Source organism: Prionailurus viverrinus, chromosome B1, assembly GCF_022837055.1.
Source record: "Prionailurus viverrinus isolate Anna chromosome B1, UM_Priviv_1.0, whole genome shotgun sequence".
Taxonomy (NCBI): Eukaryota; Metazoa; Chordata; class Mammalia; order Carnivora; family Felidae; genus Prionailurus; species Prionailurus viverrinus.
In genome coordinates this window covers 194,556,432-194,575,665 of record NC_062564.1, presented here as the reverse complement: position 1 = coordinate 194,575,665, position 19,234 = coordinate 194,556,432, and positions in this window count along the sequence as shown.

Sequence of the window (19,234 nt, the reverse complement as noted above, 5' to 3'; positions counted from 1 at the left end):
GTGTGTTAATCTCAGAGAGACAGAAGTTTCAGCACACTCAAGGACTGGAAATAGTCAAAGACCCTTTGTCCTCAGCCAAGAGAAACTAAGCAACATTCAAACACCATCCACACCACTTCCAGCCCTTGGCCCAAGGCAGGTATTTTATTTTTTAAAATGTTTATTTTTCATTTTTGAGAGAGAGAGAGAGAGAGAGAGAGAGAAAGAGACAGAGAGAGAGAGAGAGAGAGAGAGAGACTCTGAACAGGGAAGGGGCAGAGGGAAAGAGGGACAGAGGATCCAAAGCAGGATCTGCACTGACAGCAGCCAGTGAACCCGATGCGGGGCTCCAACCCATGAACTGGGAGATCACGACCTGAGCCGTAGTCGGACTGAGCCACCCAGGGGTCCCCCAAGGCAGGTGTTTTAAAATGTAGGTTTCATCTTTATTTCGGTTCAGTGGGGCCCGCAGGCCAGAAGATGATTGCCATTGAAAAAATAGTTTGTTATTCCCAGTTCCCCAAGAGAAGGGGGCACATCATACCATTCGAGGCCACTCAGGGAGGCGCCAGGGCAGATCAGGAGGCAGAGAGAGCGCAAGGAACTCATGGCAAGAGTCTGTATTGTGGTTTCTGCAGAAGCGATGTGCAAGGCAGGTTAAGCAGGCTCAGAAATCGGCCAGTCTGAATAATTTCGGCAGGCTCTGGGGGCGTAGGGGCTGTCCTGAGTTGCATGATGCCTGGCCTGGGATGATGAATGCAAGGGAATATTAGCCAGTAGCGTAACAGTCCTGTGAGAACCTGAGGGAGGAGATGTTTGGGGTGTGGGCTTTGCACGTAAAAGGAGCCCTTGCTGGTGGGTCCTTTGATGTTTCTAGAAACTGGCTAGCCAGGGGAGGAGGAGTCCCTCTTGGGTCAGCAAGGCTTGAAGATGTCAAAGCGTCAGTGAGTGCAGAAAATAAAAAATATGATTAATACAGTGGGGCGGTGACCTTGGCTCTATGATGCCCTCAGAGAGGTTGGGCTGCGGAGCACAGCCAAGCTCTGCAGCCATGAGCAGCTGACGGAAGGTTCGAGATGTCCGAAGTCCTGTCACGCCCTCTGGGACAGGAGTCCCAGCTGTCCTACGTGGTTTGCACTGCAGCACAGCAGGGTGAGTGTTGCCTCTCTATTCTGTAGCAGAAACACAGCACTCAGCCCGGACGACCTCCCCAGCAAGAAGCCTGGTTGTGAGAACTTCCGTAGGCAGAGCATTTTCTCCTTTTTCAGAGTCATTTCATTTTGTTTGTTTTCCAGGAAAAGGACACATCGGAGGTCGGTGGACTGGCTTCAGATTTAGTTAATTCTATTTGTTTCCCCAGGGGAGGAACGGTCACCAGTGCTGTCTGTCTGTCCTGTACAGCCTCACCACCACCACTGCCCTGCTCTAAACTGAGCCTTCACCCCATCTGGGGCTGGGAGAGACAGCACCTTGCTCACATTCACCTCTTTCTGATGGGAAGTGGTAAGAAATGCATCCCCACATCATTGGGTGAAGGCACACTATTCATTAGTATGGCGTGTCAGCATTGTTTTGTTTATGTATATATTTTAAAATGTGGACAATACTTAGCAGTTGCTAATACTTACCATTGCTAGAAAGAGCATTTATAAATTTTTTTTTTAATGTTTATTTATTTTTGAGAGAGAGACAGCCATGAGTGAGGAAGGGGCAGAAAGAGAGGGAGACACAGAATCCAAAGCAGGCTCCAGGCTCCAAGCTGTCAGCACAGAGCCCGATGTGGGGCTCGAACTCATGGAACATGAGATCATGACCTGAGCTGAAGTCGGACACTCAACCCATTGAGCCACCCAGGCGCCCCATAGAAAGAGCATTTATCAATATTCATCATTGTGGCATCATGAGCTGAGTTTTTAGAGAGCATCTGTGAAGGAGAAAGGTCAGTAAGATTCCCAGTAGGCGTCTCTGTCCCCTTCCCCAAGCCCCTTGGAATCCAGCACCAGTGTGCAGAAGCAGAGAAAGTCACAAGTTCCCAGGTTCTCCGGAGAAGCCTGTGGACCCTCGGGGAGGCCGACCTGGCCCAGCTGGGAGAGTTCTAAATGACCAGCAGAGCCAACAGGAAGAGGGGAGGGTGCCTGAGAGGAGTGAGGTGAGGCCAGGCACAAATGAATGACCTGCTTTGTCTTCTCAGAGCCCCCTGAGAGGGAGTTAGGTAACAGATTGCCCGAAGCTACAGTTGACCCCCAACAAGAGGGTCAGGGAAGGCAATTGGGAAGACAGAGAAAGCTGATGGTGATTTTCACCGTATTTCGTCTTCTAAAGAGGGTGAGTTCTAAGGGGGGGGTTGACTACCTGCCCGGTGTGTGCCAGCCTGCAACCTCTGAGAGGCTCAGAGAGACAATGAACTCATTTTGGAAAAAAGAAGGAAGAGTTCTAGAAGCATGGGGGAGGGGAGGGGTTGGAGCCCTGGAACAAAGAAGTGAGGCCCCTGTGGCCACAGCACAAGGTAGGGGAAGAAGAGCGTGGTTGGATGGAGATTGCGGAGTACGTTCTTCTCTGTGACATGCGACGGAGCACTCTTTTCAGACTCTCCATGACACCCTCAGTAAAAGGTAGACCCTTCATCAATGGCATGTTTCAGGTTTACTCTTCTGAGCATTGAGTCTCACTCCTTACCCATCCCCTGCCTCTGGTGCCCAGCACAGTTCTTGATACGTAGTAGGTGCTCAATTAGTGTTTACTGCATGAAAATGTCTCCGTGGATTTGCCTTATCTTCCCATCACCACATCCCAAGTCCAGGATGGACCTGGATTATTCCAGTGTCTTTTCCACAGCTCCCATCTTTCCAGGCTGTCCCATTGTAAATGTAGCCTGCATTCCATCGCCACTGATCTCCAACACCACCTGGATGGTAGTTTTCATTGACTGATCAAACTTTAGCCGTTCTATCCTTTCCTTCTTGGAAATCTGAAAGGGCCCCCCCATTGCCTAGAATCCCATCTACATTCTCCATCCCGAGGGTTTAAGTCACCTGGGGAGTTTGAAAAATGGAAAGAACTCAGGTGTGTCAAAAGTTCTTGCAAAACCTTCTGAGTGATACAGGTATGAGTTTCCTGTGGTAGTCATTACTCTTTCCAGTTTTCTCTCACCCAGATACACAGTAAGAGGGCATGTTCCTGCCTCTTAAACTTGGGTGTGGTTGCTGGATTTGCACTGGCCAAAGAGTGGAAATGAGTGTATCACTGGGTGGAAGCTTTAAAAACCTATGTCTCATCTGCCACACTCTTCTTTTCCAGGAGTAAGACCACCCTGGCAGGTCCCCAAGCCATCCTCTGGGGTGAGAACCTCACAGAAGAAACCCCCAGGGCTGATGTGAGACAGGCATATGGTAGGAATTACTGTTCCCATTTACAAAACAGGAACCATTACACCTCGTATGGCAGGAGGGAAGTGGGAGGGAGGCTCTTACCCAGGTCACTCTGCTCTTCAGGGGTAGAACCAGACCTCCCTGCTTCCAGTGGGAGATCTCATCACCAAGGTGGCCACACCTGGCCCTTCCAGGAAGACACATGGGTAGAATGAAAGACACAGAAACTTTGTCGTTAGACCTGATTCAAATACCAACTTTGGTGTTCGCCAAGGAGTCCCAGTTGACAACAATAACAATAGTCTATCCTATAAATTTATGGGAAAGGTGAAGTAAGCTAGGGTGGGGAGCCCTGGCGGGCATGCGTAGGTCAATTAGCCTTGTCTCTTTCCCAGTTTTGCTCTCCTCTGAAACCCTGGAATGATCACAACCACCGTCACCTCTGAGATCTTGCTCAAGATGTTCTCCCTGATTATAAATCCCTCCCCACCTCCTCCCCACACTCCTCTTGGAGCCCAGCTGAAGTCCCTGCTTTTCCACACTGCCTTCTCCTGTATTCCTATTCACACTCTTCTCCCCCCACATGGATTTAGCTGTTTCCCTGGTGAGAAGCTTATCTACCTAACTATACCAGACCTACTCACGGGCATTGACTAGCCTCAGCTTCCTGCATCCTTACTGAGTCAGTGGCTCTGGGCACCTCCTTTTGCATCACTGTGCCTAATTCCTCCCTTATCCATGTGGGGAGTCACTCGAGGGGCTCTGAAGACTCTCCCACCCATGACCATCAGGTGAGTAAATTCAACAACTGGGCCCAGTCTACAAGTAGGAAGAGACCCCTGGGGATGGGTTGGCTTTCTTGAGCGCCTCTATGGACCAGGCATCGTATCCAGTGCCTTGCATTATCTCTAGCTGTCAGAAGGACTCTAGGTCACGAGGTGTTTATAGACGAAGAACACAAACTTTGGAGGTATTTGGTAACTTAATTGGCAACGATCAATTGAGAACAATTTCTTGTTAATAACCTGATATTTCTGTGTCAAGGACTGTGCTAACGATTCAGAGAGGTAAAGAAGGCAGATGTGATTCCTAGTTCCATGGAACTCACAGCCCAGCTGATGAGACATTCAATGATTCTGTGAACCCTCCTCCTCTGCCACATCCTGTTCATTATATTCCATGTATGAGAAGCACCATCATCCCTGCAGTTACCTCTAATTCAGCACCTCTCATAAATTGCCACCAAGTAATTTTATAGACACTATCTCATATACTTCTTAGAACATTCAGAAGGAGAGGTATTATTTTTTTTTATTTTTTTATTTTTTTTTAATTTTTTTTCAACGTTTATTTATTTTTGGGATAGAGAGACAGAGCATGAACGGGGGAGGGGCAGAGAAAGAGGGAGACACAGAATCGGAAACAGGCTCCAGGCTCTGAGCCATCAGCCCAGAGCCTGACGCGGGGCTCGAACTCACAGAGCGCGAGATCGTGACCTGGCTGAAGTCGGACGCTTAACCGACTGCGCCACCCAGGCGCCCCAGAAGGAGAGGTATTATTGTTCACTGATGTCCTCTAAGTGCCCAGCTTAGTGTTTGGCACACTGCAGGGGACACTTTTAATTGAATAAATTTCCATTTTACAGATGAGGTTCATGGGGGTTTTGCCCCTGCCGATGGGGAACACGAAGCTGGGATCCAAGGAGTGAGCGTGTTTTGTTCCTTCTTAAAGGAAAATACCGGCTCTTTGCTTTCCCCTTTTACCCTCACCCTCTTCCCCAAATGACATTTCTTGTTTTGTCTTTCAGTGTGTTCTGAGACAATCAGCATGCATTTGACTTTTAAAAAAATCTTTTTATCTTTTTTTTTTTTTTTTTTTTTTAAATTCAAGTTAGTTAACATACAGTGTAGTCTTGGCTTTAGGAGTAGAACCCAGTGATTCATCACTTACACACAACAGCCAGTGCTCATCCCAACAAGTGCCCTCCTTAATACTCATCACCCATTTAACCCATCCCCCCCCCAATCCCCTCCAGAAACCCTCAGTTTGTTCTCCATATTTAAGAGTCTCTTAAGGTTTGCCTCCCTCTCTGTTTTTATCTTATTTTTCTTTCCCTTCCCCTTTGTTCATCTGTTGAGTTTCTCAAATTCCACATATGAGGGAAATCATATAATATTTATGTTTCTCTGACTGACTTATTTTACTTAGCAATATACCCTCTAATTCCATCCGTGTTATTGCAAATGGCAAGATTGTATTCTTTTATATTGCCGAGTAGTATTCCACTGTGTGTGTGCATGTGTGTGTGTGTGTGTGTGTGTGTATACACACACATTTTCTATGTGACTTTCTTGGTTGATGCAGCCAACTGCGGGCCCAAAACAGTCCTATTGCCAGATAGGAGGGATTAACTTTGGAAGACATGGTCTTTGAGACCTCGCCCAAGTGAAGCAAGAATCTCTTCCTCAGCTCTTTTTGCAAGTGGCCAAACCTTTAGTTGTTCTGGGAGAGAAATTCAACTGGAAACCAAAAGAAATGCCTTGAGAAAGAAACAGACTCCTCCCACCTCCACCCCCCTCAAGATAAAAAGTGAAATGGGGCGCCTGGGTGGCACAGTCGGTTGGGCGTCCGACTTCAGCCAGGTCACGATCTCGCGGTCCGGGAGTTCGAGCCCCGCGTCAGGCTCTGGGCTGATGGCTCAGAGCCTGGAGCCTGTTTCCGATTCTGTGTCTCCCTCTTTCTCTGCCCCTCCCCCGTTCATGCTCTGTCTCTCTCTGTCCCAAAAATAAATAAACGTTGAAAAAAAAATTAAAAAAAAAAGATAAAAAGTGAAATAACACACATCACAGTAGACTCTTACAAGCCAAATTAAGAGAGCGAATAAACACCAGTGCTGCTCAAATTCATCTAAACGTAAAGATTGCTGGTTTCCAGCCTGTCTGGCCCTAGTCCAACAACTCTCACTAGAGGCCTTCATTCAGCCTGATAGGGTTGAGGGTTTTGTTTATGGGTATGTGTCTTTTAAGTATATCTGGAAAATTTCCTCACTGAAGACCGTTATGTTGCTCAAGGTGCCTTGAATTCTGTTGGATGAGTTCACGTTTTGAACCTTAGCCTCCTGCAAGTTGCAGAGAGAAGCATCTTTTCTTATGCTCTTATAGTGCTGAATATCCACCCAGCAATCCACTCAGTCATTCATTCACTCCTTGAGCACTGAATGAGCACAGCCAACGTGACAGACAATGTGCCTGACACAGCAGATATGAGCTCCCATCTAGCAGTGGGGTTTGGGGGTCTGGACAAATAATCAGGCAAGGAGTGTAAAGGGTGGTTGGCCCTGGTCCCTCCAGGTCTGGGCTCCATCAGTGATCTCTCTTCTGAAGTGTGATCAGCTTCTCCCTCTTCTCTGCTTCTCCTTCTCTACCAGTTCTTTTTAAAAGCCTATTTCATATCATAAAACTCCACACTGAGCTGGTGGTCCTTCTAGGTATCATTCTACTTTTCTCCCTCCTCATTCAGACTTGTAAGCAGAAGAATCTGCATTCTCAGTGTCCACCTCTTCACTTCATTCCTCAACCCATGGCAATCCATTCACCAACTTCAGTCATTACTGCTCTTTTGTTGTTGTTATCATTGGTTAGCTTTTATTTCATGATCATACTCTTCGCTCTGCAATCCAACTGAACTTGGAGGGGAGTGAGGAAAACAAGGGACCGTGGAACTGCAGAGGGAGCACAAAGATTATAGGAGATTTCGAGCAGATGGGGGCAGAAGGGCGCTCTCCTGAGCTACAGAAGGAACGTTCTGGTAGTTAAGATAAAAGTCAAGTCAAATTTATTAGATTTGTCCACAGTCAGCAATGGCGATCTTCTTGCTGGTCTTGCGGCTCCTGGACCCAAAACGTTCCATGGCTTTGGCGATGTTCGTGCCCTCCTTCACCTTACCAAACACCACGTGCTTGCCATCCAACCACTCCGGCTTGGTGGTGCAGAAGAAAAACCGGGAACCGTCACGTTGGGTCCAGCATTCATCATGCACAGGATGCCAGGACCTGTGTGCTTTCTCCCCAGTGCTCAGAGCACAAAATGTTTCTGCTGTTTTTAAAATTTTGTCTGCAAACAGCTCGAAGGAGATGCGGCCCAAGGGCTCGACGTCCACAGCGATGTCGAAGAACACAGTGGGGTTGACCATGCCTGGGCGGCGTGGGTGGTTCTGGGGTGGCAGTGTCCGCAAGGCCCATTACTGCTCTTTCTAAAGACTCATGACCTACTATGTTCTGACCAGCAGCTGCACATATCTTTTTCTTTCTACAGTATTTAATGGTGTTGGTCCTCTAGCCTCTGCTCTCAGCAGCTTCATTCTCCTGGCTCTCCTTGTCTTCTCTGGTCTTTCTCCTTGTCTGTCTCCTTTGTAGTGGTTCTCCTCCACCTGCTTCTCGGTGCTAATACTCCCAGACAACTTGGCTCTCTTCTCTGGACACTCCCTCTTCCTGGGACATCTTATTCACTCTCATGGTTTTAAACTAGAATTTATCTACTGATGGCTTTGCTATCTAAAGCTGTAGATAGAAAAAAAAAAGGCTGTAGATAGAGACTAATCAGTATTTGGATGCAAATCAGAATATCTGCTAGATATCTACATTTTGATTTTTCATAAACAACTTAGATTCAACTTGTCCTGAATGAATCTTGGTCATCCAAGAGGATCCTGGCTTTTGTCTTCACTAAGAACCACCAATTTCTATCTTTCTGTTTTTAAAATCGAAGCTTAATCTCTTTCTTTTATTCTATTTATGCCCTTTTCCAGCTCCTTGTCATCTTTCACCTGGATACATTCCATCTCCTTCTATCTCTGTCTCTTATTCTTCACCATCTCTCACCTTGGCCCTTCTTTTCCCTGATCCAGAAGGTCTCCCTAGCTCATGCCACACTGCTTGCAGCTCTGTCCACTGAATTACTGCCATAGAGGTCTTTGTGAAAACCCGTATCTGACCAGATTGCCTCCCTATGCAAAACCCTTCAATGGCACTCATCACTAATGGGATAAAACTCCTTAACCTGGAAGTGTTGGGTGGTCTCCATTTGTCCTTCCAGATTGACTTGCCACCTTTCTCTACCCTTCTCTGACCTAGGAGACTGACCTCATAGACTGGTTCAGCTGGGCTCATTCACCCTCTGGCCTCTGCTTGGGTTTGGCCATGGGGAAGCACCAGAAAGATGTCAGGAGGCAAGAGAAGAAAGAAGCTGGATATTTTCCTGCTTCCCTCTGGAGTGGCCAGAGGTTCTCTTACCAAAGGCTCCACATCCGGCGGGGGGGGGTGGTGGAGTCTCTAGGGTCAAAGTCACCATTTCCACCTTGGGTTCTAGTAAAATCCTCTCTTTTTGCTCCTTCTGGGTGAGTGCTGGCTGCCTGGCTCGGAGTTGCCGGCCCAGGTATCCCCCTACTCCTTGGTGATTTCCCTCAACTCTGGCAACATCTTGCAATAGTCCCTTCATTAAACTCCCTTTTGTTGCCCTGCATCTTACATGCATCTTACACCTGTATCTGGCAAGCACTCACTCGATTGGTGGCAAATGAGCCTTTCTGTAGGCTGGCCACTGCTTCATCTTCTCCTTTCCATCCGCAGGCATTGCCCCCCAGCAACATCCCGCTGCTTGAGGCTCTCCGTGGAGCCACGCTTTCACTTACCACCATGTCCTTGCCCATGCTAACCCCATGTCTAAGTCCTGAGGCATCACCTCCTCTGAGAAGGCTTCCATGTGTCCAAGCTGGGTTTAAGGTTCTGTGTGTTTTCATTGTATTTGTCGCTTTCTTATTAAACTCGTCTTTTACCTTGACATTTAAGAGCATCGGATTTAATGACAGATAGCTTGGGTTCAAACCCCCATCCTGCCTCGATTTTTCCCTCTGAAAATCAAAAGTCCCTCCCTTGTAGGATTGCCGTGTCGTTTAAGTGAAGTTACACACGCTGAATGCATAATGCAATGCCGGGCACGTAGCAATGTCCGCTAACTGTGAGCTTTTAGCCGATGTCTGCCTCTTGCCCTTGAGAATCAGTTCTATGAAGAAAAGGATCTTTACTTGGTCAACTTTCGTCGCCCAGATGTGATTTAATGACTGGCATAGGGTGGGTGCTCAATGCAAAATTGTTGAAATAAAGAAGGAATAAAAGATGGGAGGAAGAAGGGAAAAGTTAAAAAAGAGAGAGGAAAAGGAGGGATGCCAGACTTGAGGGAAGCACAAGGGCACCAGAAGTCAAGAAAAGGAATCCTGGCTCAGCTGGAGACGGGAGGGGAACAGAGGGCGGGGAGAAGCATTAGAAAAGGACTCTTACAGTTGGCCACAGGCGCAGTGTAGGGGGAGGGTCCTCCAGGCAGACACAAGCATGGGCAGTGGACAGAGGCAGTTGGCTTGAGAGGGCACAGGGCACTCTGGAAAGGGAAAGTGGTTGGATTTTGTTGGACGGTTATCTAGCAAGAGCTGAAGGTCGTGGGAAGAGGGGATACTGGCAGGGCAGGTGGGGCCGAGCACCTCCTGTATGCTGCACTGCATTTGGATTCTATTTTGAAGGCGATGGGGAACCATAGAGGAGTTTGAAGCAAGGGAGTGACCTGACCAGATGTGCTGCCCACCACCCTTCCTGGTCTCTGAGCAGTCCATGCCAAGCAAACAACACCTGCCCAGCGTCTGCCTCTCCCAGCCGGCATCATCTGTCACCAGCTAGCATCTTTGACATTTGTCACATCCAGGGTGACCGTTGGGAGAAGGAGCTTTGGAGTGAGACGGACTTAGGTTCTACGTTATTGGACTTGCTCAAACCTCATTTTTCTCCCCTGTAAAATGGGCACAAGGTCCTGTACCTTCCTGAGGGAGATGTTATGAGCTAATGTGCTAAGGCTCTCGGTTGTCTCCTGCTTTTCCTGATGTTATAGTTATAGCCTCAGGGCTGTGGTGTCCCAGCTGCAACACCCACCCATATGACATGCTCCTGGTGAATCAGAACAATTTCAGCCATCTGTGAGAGGCCCTCCAAGTCCCAGGCAGGCTCTGGAATGTGAAGAGCCTCGGGCTGTTTTTCATCAGATGCTGCCGAGATTGCTTAAGTTTCTTTCTTATCTCTTCAAGTGAAAAAAAAGATTGCACAGAAGCCCTGGGAACAGATAGCTCCCACCTCAATCAGTGGCGGAGGGATGATTGGCTTCCAAGTTTGGTTTGTTTTGTGCCTTCGGCAGCATGTGGAGCTGACGGGAGAGCAGACCTGGCCTGGCTCTCAACTCTCCTTCGTTTTAAGTGCATTTAACACTCCATAGAGTCTTGAGAATCAAGAAGCCATTCTTGGAGACTCTTCTGAAAGAATCGAGCTCATGGGATGTTGCCTGAATTTCGTCTTAACTCTGAAAGGACAACAAATCGCCCTGATACTGGAGGGGGTGATATATCACTGGTCACCTTCTTACTGAAAAATGTCAACTCCAAAGTCGCATTCCAATATAATAGCTCTTCCTGACCATTTAGAAATTAGTTACTTCTTTTATCCATAAAGGAATAGTACCATAAACCACATGAAATTGCTGTTTTGTGGGTCAAAAATGACGGAATGTTGGCAATTTCATGTGGCTTATATTATTCCAAAGCACAGTGAACGAATTTTAAAGTACAAAGTGTAAAGAGATCTCTCTCCTATTCCAGCCACCTGCTTCCTCTCCCCAAAGGCCATAGCTGCTGCTAGTGACTTGAGAAACCACTGGATACAATTTGAGACATGCTTTACACACATGTTAGTTTATAAGCATATGGAGGCCTGATAAGCATGCTGTTTCATTAAACCTTTATTTCTTTGGTTGCATCTCTTAGAAGTCATTCCAGGTAGCTCATTCATGTTTTTAAACTGTGCCTATGGATATGTCCACTGTTTCCAGTGTTTTGCTATTATCAACAATGCTGTACAAACATCCACACATGCGCATCTTTGTCACGTGTAAGTAGACGTAGCTTAAATCTCTGAAAGGGAAATTATTAGACTAAAGGGCTTAAGATTTAAAATTTTGAGAAATCCTGACAAATTCCCCTCAAAATGGCTTATACAATTTACATTCTCTCCAACATAAGAGAAGCGAAGGCATGGGGGGCTGAAGCAAACTCATCTTCTAGACTCTCTTGCCCACTGGCTCCTGTTAGGATTGGCCAGTGGAGCAGAGAGAGGGAAGAAGCCAGGACACTGCTCCCTCGCTCTCTCTGTCTATTTCTGCTGTCATTCCCAGTAGTCACTGATGCTAGTTCCCCCGAAGGATTCCTTTCTCCAGGGTCCAAGCTCCAGATGGGTGCCCTGGCTCCTGGACTCACTATGCCTTGTTTGTCCTTTTAGCTTTTCCAATATCTTCGTAACTAATTCCCCATTCTAAATCACCTCTATTGAATTATTTGCTTTAGTTTTGTGTGTTTGATTCCTTCCTGCCACCCCACCCCTTAACTGGACACTGAACCGGCACCCCCAGAGTTGGCAGAAGTGAGGAGAAATGGCCATGTTCTTATACTGTTGTGAAGAATGAAACAGTTGCAAAATTTTTTGGTAGGCAGTTTGGCAATATGGGCCAAGAGCTTTAAAAATGAGTGTGCTCTTGCCCTATCTTTTAGAGATATGTGTTGAAATGTTTATGAATGAAATGATGTACATCTGTCACTGACTTCTAAACAATCCTAATCCAGAATAATTGGGACATCGTGTAGACCAAATGAGATTTGGGTTGATAGTTGTTTAAACTGGGTGAAGGATACTTAGACATTCATTACGCCCATCTCCTTCCTTGTGAATGTTTGAATTTTTCAATAGTAAAAAGTGTCTTTCAAAAGCAAATCTTGGGCATTGCAGTCTACTTTCTAGGGATTTATCCTAAAGAAAACAAGTTCCTCAATGTAAAGACAAATAAATATCTTTAAAGATAGTTTTTTGTTTGTTTGTTTTAGAGATGGAGTGAGTGAGTGAGACTAGGGGAGGGGGGCAGAGGGGAAGAGAGAGAGAGCCAGAAAGAGAAAGAGAGAGAGAGAGAATCTCAAGCAGGCTCCAGACTCAGCACAGAGCCAGTTGTGGGGCTCAATCCCATGACCCTGGGACCATCACCTGAACCAAAATCAAGAGTCTGACGCTCAACAGACTGAGCCACCCAGGCGCCTCTAAGGATAGTTTTTAACAGCATTGTTTATAATAAACAATTGGCAACAATCTAATTTTTCAACAGTGGAAAGGTTCTACTGTAATTTCAATATATCACATACTGCAAACTGTTTAAGCTTAAAAAAGATGTTGCAGAAACAAGTCTATCATCAGAGATATTCTTGCCTTTTTTTGTTTCATGACGATTTAAGTAAAAAAAAAAACAAGTTATAAAAGCATGAGATATTGTAACCCAATGAAAATATTTTTACATGTGTCTAAGGGAGGATGTGAGGGATCCATACCCAAGTATGATCAGTGTTGTCTCTCTCTCTCTCTCTCTTTTTAAAGTTTATTTATTTATTTTGAGAGAGAGAGAGGCAGAGGAGAGAGAGAGAGAGAGAGAGAGAGAAATGTGGGGTGACTGGGAAGGTCAGAGACAGAGAATCCCACACAGGCTCTATGCTGTCAACACAGAGCCCAGCTCTTGATGTGGGGCTCGACCTCATAAACTGTGAGATCATGACCTGAGCTGGAATCAAGAAGTGGATGCTTAACTGACTGAGCCACCCAGGTACCCCAATCAGTATTGTCTCTTGACAGATGGGGCTGTGTTCTTTCTTCCTTACTTGTGTGCACTTTCTGGTTCATTTGTTATTGTTCTTGTTATGATGTACTACTTCGGAATTACCAAAAATGACTAGCACATTCTTTCTCTGCCCCCCTCCACCCCAGCCCCTTCTTTTTTTTAATGGCCCCTTTCAAATGGACACTGCCCTGGATGGAAGGTGTGCGTGCACTCATTGTGATAAGGAGCGGAAGGGGGGGTCACACCTTAGCTTCTTTCTAGCAAATGCCAATTATCTGTCAACCTTTGCCAGGCAGGGCTTAGGAGAAAATGAGCAGTTTGGGGACAGAGGGAGGGAAGAGAACAGTGGGTGCTAAGGGAGATGGGGGCGACCACAGTGGCTTCCACACTTGGCTGACACCTGTGATCGGGGACTCAGGGGTGAGAAGCTGGGGATGACAGGGACAGACACTGCCTGGCATGGCCCCATCACATGATCCTGGCTATGCTGGCCTTGTTCCCTCTTACATGCCTCTGTCTATCAGACTACTGGTCCCCCCTCCTGGGATTGGTTTCAGTTTTGCCTTTGCTTGCCCTTCAGCACATGATGCCTCCTGTTTCGAGTGATGCTCTCTTCTTGATATCTGCCATCCCACCTGCTGACCCATTTTTGTAGTCTAATAATGATAAAGAACCAAGAAATAATTGATGCGCCAGAAAGACTATAAGAAGCTTCACAAACACCATCTCATTAAATCACCAGTGCTCTGTAAAAGTGACAACATCCCCCTGTTTGGCAGATAAGAAACTGAAAGAAGCAGAGAAATGAACTGACTTCCCCAAGCAACTCCCCCCACCCCGCCCAGGCACTAGGGGGGCTGGAGTGGGTTTCAAACCGAGGTCCTCGCTCTTTCCGTTATGTGGTAGGTGCTTTCATGCCTGTATTTTTGTCTGTGGGTGTGGGCTCTGGAGGCAGGCAGCCTGAGGGAGATTCTAGGCTCTGCCTCATTCCCACTCTGACCCCGGTAAATGGCGAACTTCCCTGTACCCCCGGCTCCCTATCTGTAGGACGGTCTTGACCACAGGGTGGTCACTAAGATGAAATGAAATCATGCAGGGAAAGCACGGTGAACAGTGCTGGGCGGAGCAGATCTCAACCTTAACCAGGCATCGCAATCATCTGCGCAGCTTGAAAAATCCCTGTGCTTCGATGACACTGGTCTGGGAATAGCCCGGGCAGTGCGGTTTTCTCAAGCTCCCCGGGTGATCCTGACCTGCAGACAGGGTTGGGAGTCACAGCCCCTAGTATCAGAAAGCACACCTGCTTCTGTGTCTGGCCCTGCCTGGTTCCCAGAGTCCGAGGTTCCAGGCTCAAGCTTCCCGGACCACAGTGGTGTGTTTCTTCTGGGTTCTTAGGCTCCTTCTGGAACCCATCCGGGTTCTCGGACTCCTGCTTTTGCTGAACCCCAGCCTGCCCTGGGGCTCCCAGTACTTGGCTCAGAGACACCCCCCTGCCCAGTTCTGGGAACGACAATTCCAGAGCATTTGTGCTGCCAGAAGAGCGTGCAGAAGGTGTTGAGGCTTGAGCACCCTAGATGCTCCGGAAACCCTCCGTGGTCCAGCAGACACACCCCCTCCCCTGCTGGCCATTATGGGGGCTGTCACTTGACTTTGGAAGCCAGTTCTGACTGCATACAGCACACCAGTACCATTGCCGAGTCACATTGCACATGGCGGTCAGGTTCTAGGGTCAGTACCTGCTTTGTAGAAATTCATTTTAGTCAAAATTGCCTTGGGGCGCCTGGGTGGCTCAGTCAGTTGAGCATCGGACTTCGGCTCAGGTGGTGATCTCACAGTTCCTGAGTTCAAGCCCCGCACGGAGCCTGCTTTGGATCCTCTGCACCTCTCTCTGCCCCTTCCCCACTCTCACTCTCTCTCTCAAAAATAAATAAAACATTGAAAAATTATTATTTAAAAAAAAAATGCCCTTATGGACTTTCTTTGGCGGAGTGCCAGAAGAAGTCATTGGTTTGCATTTAAAGCTGAAATAAACAGGATAATTCTCAACACTGGGAGTGACAGAGTAACAGCAAAGTCACCTCTTCCACATCGCGTGGAAACCCTTGCAGACCACCTGCTGCATTCTCACCTGGACACTTCTGTCTCCACCCCAGGCCCTCCGCGGTGTGGAATGGACTGTGCACCCTGAGGATGTGTCACAATTTCCCTGTTGTCCAGTTGTTCTCTAATAGGGGAGAGTCTGTCCCCAGGACACCTAGGACCCCCACACCTAAAGGCGTGCTGCCTCTTTGTGCAGGCGAGGCTGCAGGAGACCAGGGATTGAATCAGAGACCCCTGTGTGGCCAGGACTGCTGAGCAATGTTTTGGTCCTTTTATGATGACGGTTGAGAGAGTCTCTCCAAGCTCCGCAGGGGCCACTCTCTGTGCACATTTGGTTTGCCCAGGGAACCCCCTTTCCCTAAAGGTCTGATCTCCACCATCATGTCTTTAGGGAAGGCTTCTCTGACCTTGCGACCACTCCTCCCCCTCCTCCGGCTACACTTGCTGCCTAAGCTGATTGCACTTCCCACCCCACCAGTTGGCCCTACACCATGCTTCCAGCCCCGTGGCATGTTTACACTGGAGCTTCCAGCTTTCGAAAGCGCTCTAGTGGCCAAATGAAGGGCCCCTGCAGCCAGAACGCTTCGACTTGACTTCCACGTCTGATACTATGACCTCGAGCGAGTTTCCTAACTTCCTCGGCTCCTTCAGAGGAAGAAGGGTAGTGCCTCCTTGTGAGGGATTCTGAGGATTAAAGGAGATAATACACATGGGCAGAGCAGGGCCTGGCTTGCGGTCCACGCTCCGTAAACACTGGCTATTCTGGTGACTTATCCCGTTGCCCCTGGTGGCCAGCACACAGAAGGCACTCAGTCGCACTTGCTGGATGAAGGAAGCGGGGTCTCTGAAACGTTGTGGAACACGCCAGGGTCGCACAGCTAGTAAGCAGCAAAGTCAGGATCCAAATCCATATCTCAGGGACCAGCGCCCAGGCTCTTGCCTCCAAGCCGGTCTGCCTGCAAATGCACAGCTCCTCTGAGCCTCTCATCCCACCCCCCTCAACTCACCCGGAGGAGATGGTAAGCCCGGCAAGAGCTCTGAACCACGGGGCAGAACTGGCACCCCTTCCGGAAAACGGGGCCCTTTGCTTCTTGCCTACCAGAGAAGGCAGCCTGCTCTGGTCCTTTCTGATTTCTCCTTGCAGACCCCCACTCTGTCCTGGCCCCTCTGCTGGCTAAGCGTCTTTCCTGTTCTCAGCAATCAGATTATCTGGGGTCCACGCTACACTGATGTGTTCCTTCACTTATCCTTTTTTCTTTTTTAATGTGTATTTATTTTTTGCCCGAGGCCAGCTCCAGCAGGTCCAGGGGTTCCCGAAGGAAGAACGGCGTCGGTGAAAATAAAATAAAATAAAATAAAATAAAACACTGGAAAATAAAAAACTAAAATAAAAAACTAAAACGAAAATAAAAATGGACACAGGCAACGGCAGTGTGTTGAACTGGCCGATTTATTGTAGCAAACGTGGGATTATATTTGCTAGCAATTTCCTTGGAACATACGCCATCTGTGTTTTTCTACATTACCTAATTTTGAGAATGTTCCTATGTGTAAACAACCTTTAAGAAATAACATGGCGATTTTCCCCTAACTTTCCCGCATACCCTTTGATTATAGATTAATTTCTTACATTATCCCATTATGCATCTGCGTTTATCTATAATGTACAAAGCATTCGCTTTGCTGTTCTCGTGAAAGGCCCTCCATTTCTCAACACCTCAAGTGGGACAGTTACAGGGACATGACCTCCTAACCACATGAGGCCAGAAGAACAATGTGTTGGCCTCGGTCTGAGGTGCCAGAAAGGGGCTGAGAAAACCTTAGAAACCCGTGCCTCATACATTCCGAGAGAGACAATGCATCTAGGAACCAATGAACCATTCTGTAGCTTAACCCACTAGGTTCAGTCATCATCTGGAATGCCTCCGGGGGGCCAGGTGGGCCTAGGGGTTGAAGTCACCTGTGCCCAGAGATACACTCCTTAGTTGTCGGAGTGGGGCTTTCAAATCCATATGTCTCTCCTTCACAGGTGCTCTTTGCTGGCAAAGGGATGAGGCTATCCTTCCTGTAAGTAGAGGAGTCTCCATAGGGGATGGCAAGGGCTAAATGTAAGGCCACACAATTTCTTGCAGAACCTTATTTTCTTCCTAATTGTTCTTTTCCCAGGGGGTCTGCCGAAGGCAATTCCCCAACAGACAACACCCCAGGTAGTTTTAAGGCCAAATTACCTAAAAGCGGGAGTACCAGAAGCTTCACTGTCGGCGGGCCGCCCTGCAGTCACCAATCCGTCCACAGCCCCAGCCCTGCCACTCAGGCTGGGTAGCTCGGCTTCCAGCAATTTTGAGAGAGAGAGATACAGATTGCAAGTGGGGGAGGGGCAGAGAGAGAGGGAGACACAGAACCCAAAGCAGGTTCCAGGCTCTGAGCTGTCAGCACAGAGCCCGATGCAGGGCTTGAACTCACAAACTGTGAGATCATGACCTGAGCCCAAGTCGGACGCTTAACCGACTGAGCCACCCAGGTGCCCCTCCTTCACTTATCCTTTCAAAACATTTTCGTAAAATCAAAACCCCCTGTCTAATCAGGTTAGTGGAATGGAAATCACAAAGAAAGCGTCTTCATAATAATTTAACGCACATAAGCTGGGAGAAATACAGAGTTTTCCATCTTTGGCAGGAACCCAGAGACCAGGCAACGTGCCCTTTAGAAGGCATGATGTTTAATAATAATAATAATCTCGGCAAAACAAGAACAACAGCATAGTTGTTCAATGACTTTGTTCCCAGCAGAGAGGTTGCTACTTTATATTTATTGACTCATTTAATTCATAAGAGTTTCTTAAGTATTATTCTCCAGATAAGGACACTTAGACTTATTAACGGAAGCACTTTAACCTCAATCACCTTTCACCTGAACGGGAATTGAGGCCGAGGGCTGTCTGACAGACAGAGATCTTGTCTCTTGATTCTCTTGTGGTTACATTGTTTTTTCAAACATACGGTAAAACCTTGGATGGCAAGTAACTTGCTCTGCGAGTGTTCTGCAAGATGAGCAAACATTTCTAATAAATTTTAACTTGAGAAACGAGCGATGTCTTATAATACGAGTAGTAGCTGATGCCAAATATCACATGATCACAACTGAGCCAATGGTTCTTCTCTCTCTGTGGGATTGTGGGTGATTATCTTCTGTGCTCGGATACTCAGTCTCAGACCACAGTGTTTGGCAGAAATCAGTGATTTTTCAGAACGTCGGAAGGTTTCCACAACTGGCAGTAGTGTATTTTTTGTCGCTTCAAAGCACCTCGGACAGTCCTTTGCTTTTCCATACAAGAGGAAGCTTAAGAATGCTTTGCTTCGTTTTAGGTCAGGTGATGCCTGCAGATATAGACCCTTTCCTCTGCTGTTTCCTCTAATTGCCAGTTACACTAAATAACAGTATATGACAAGAGTTTGTTAATACTGGAGTGAGGTCACCATCTATGAAAGAGTACACAACGGCCCCCATGCAGAAAAAGTTTGAAAAGAAAGGCAGTAAGAAGAAGGAGATGATTTACGGTGGAAGTTAAGAAGGAAACCATCGAGAGGTATGAACGAGGTGGGCGAGTGGCCGAAATTGCAAGATTTTATAAGAAGTCTACGTCGGCATCTCGTCTGCAGAGGAGGAGGAGAAAAAGGCAGAGGAATCCCTCACTTCAAATGAGATTAGGGAGATGTGTAAAATGTAGGAAACCGTGCAAAATTTTGTAGAAAAGCACCACATGAATAAGGCTGTAGCCGTGCGAGCGATGAATCTATTTGACGACAATGTGATGTCACACTTCCATGAAATCCGCAACAGGAGGCAGAAGCAAGTGTCATTGGATAGATTCCTTGTTAAAGCTGCACAAAAAGAAAAAGATTCCATTGAGCCAATAGATAGCAGTGATTCCATTAGCGAAAGTGAAAGTTGTTTTATGCAGTAACCCTCCCCTCTCTTGTCTCCCTCATACCAGCCACAAAGGTTTTCAAAGGCAAGTACATGTTAATGTGTTTATTTTTCTTTGTA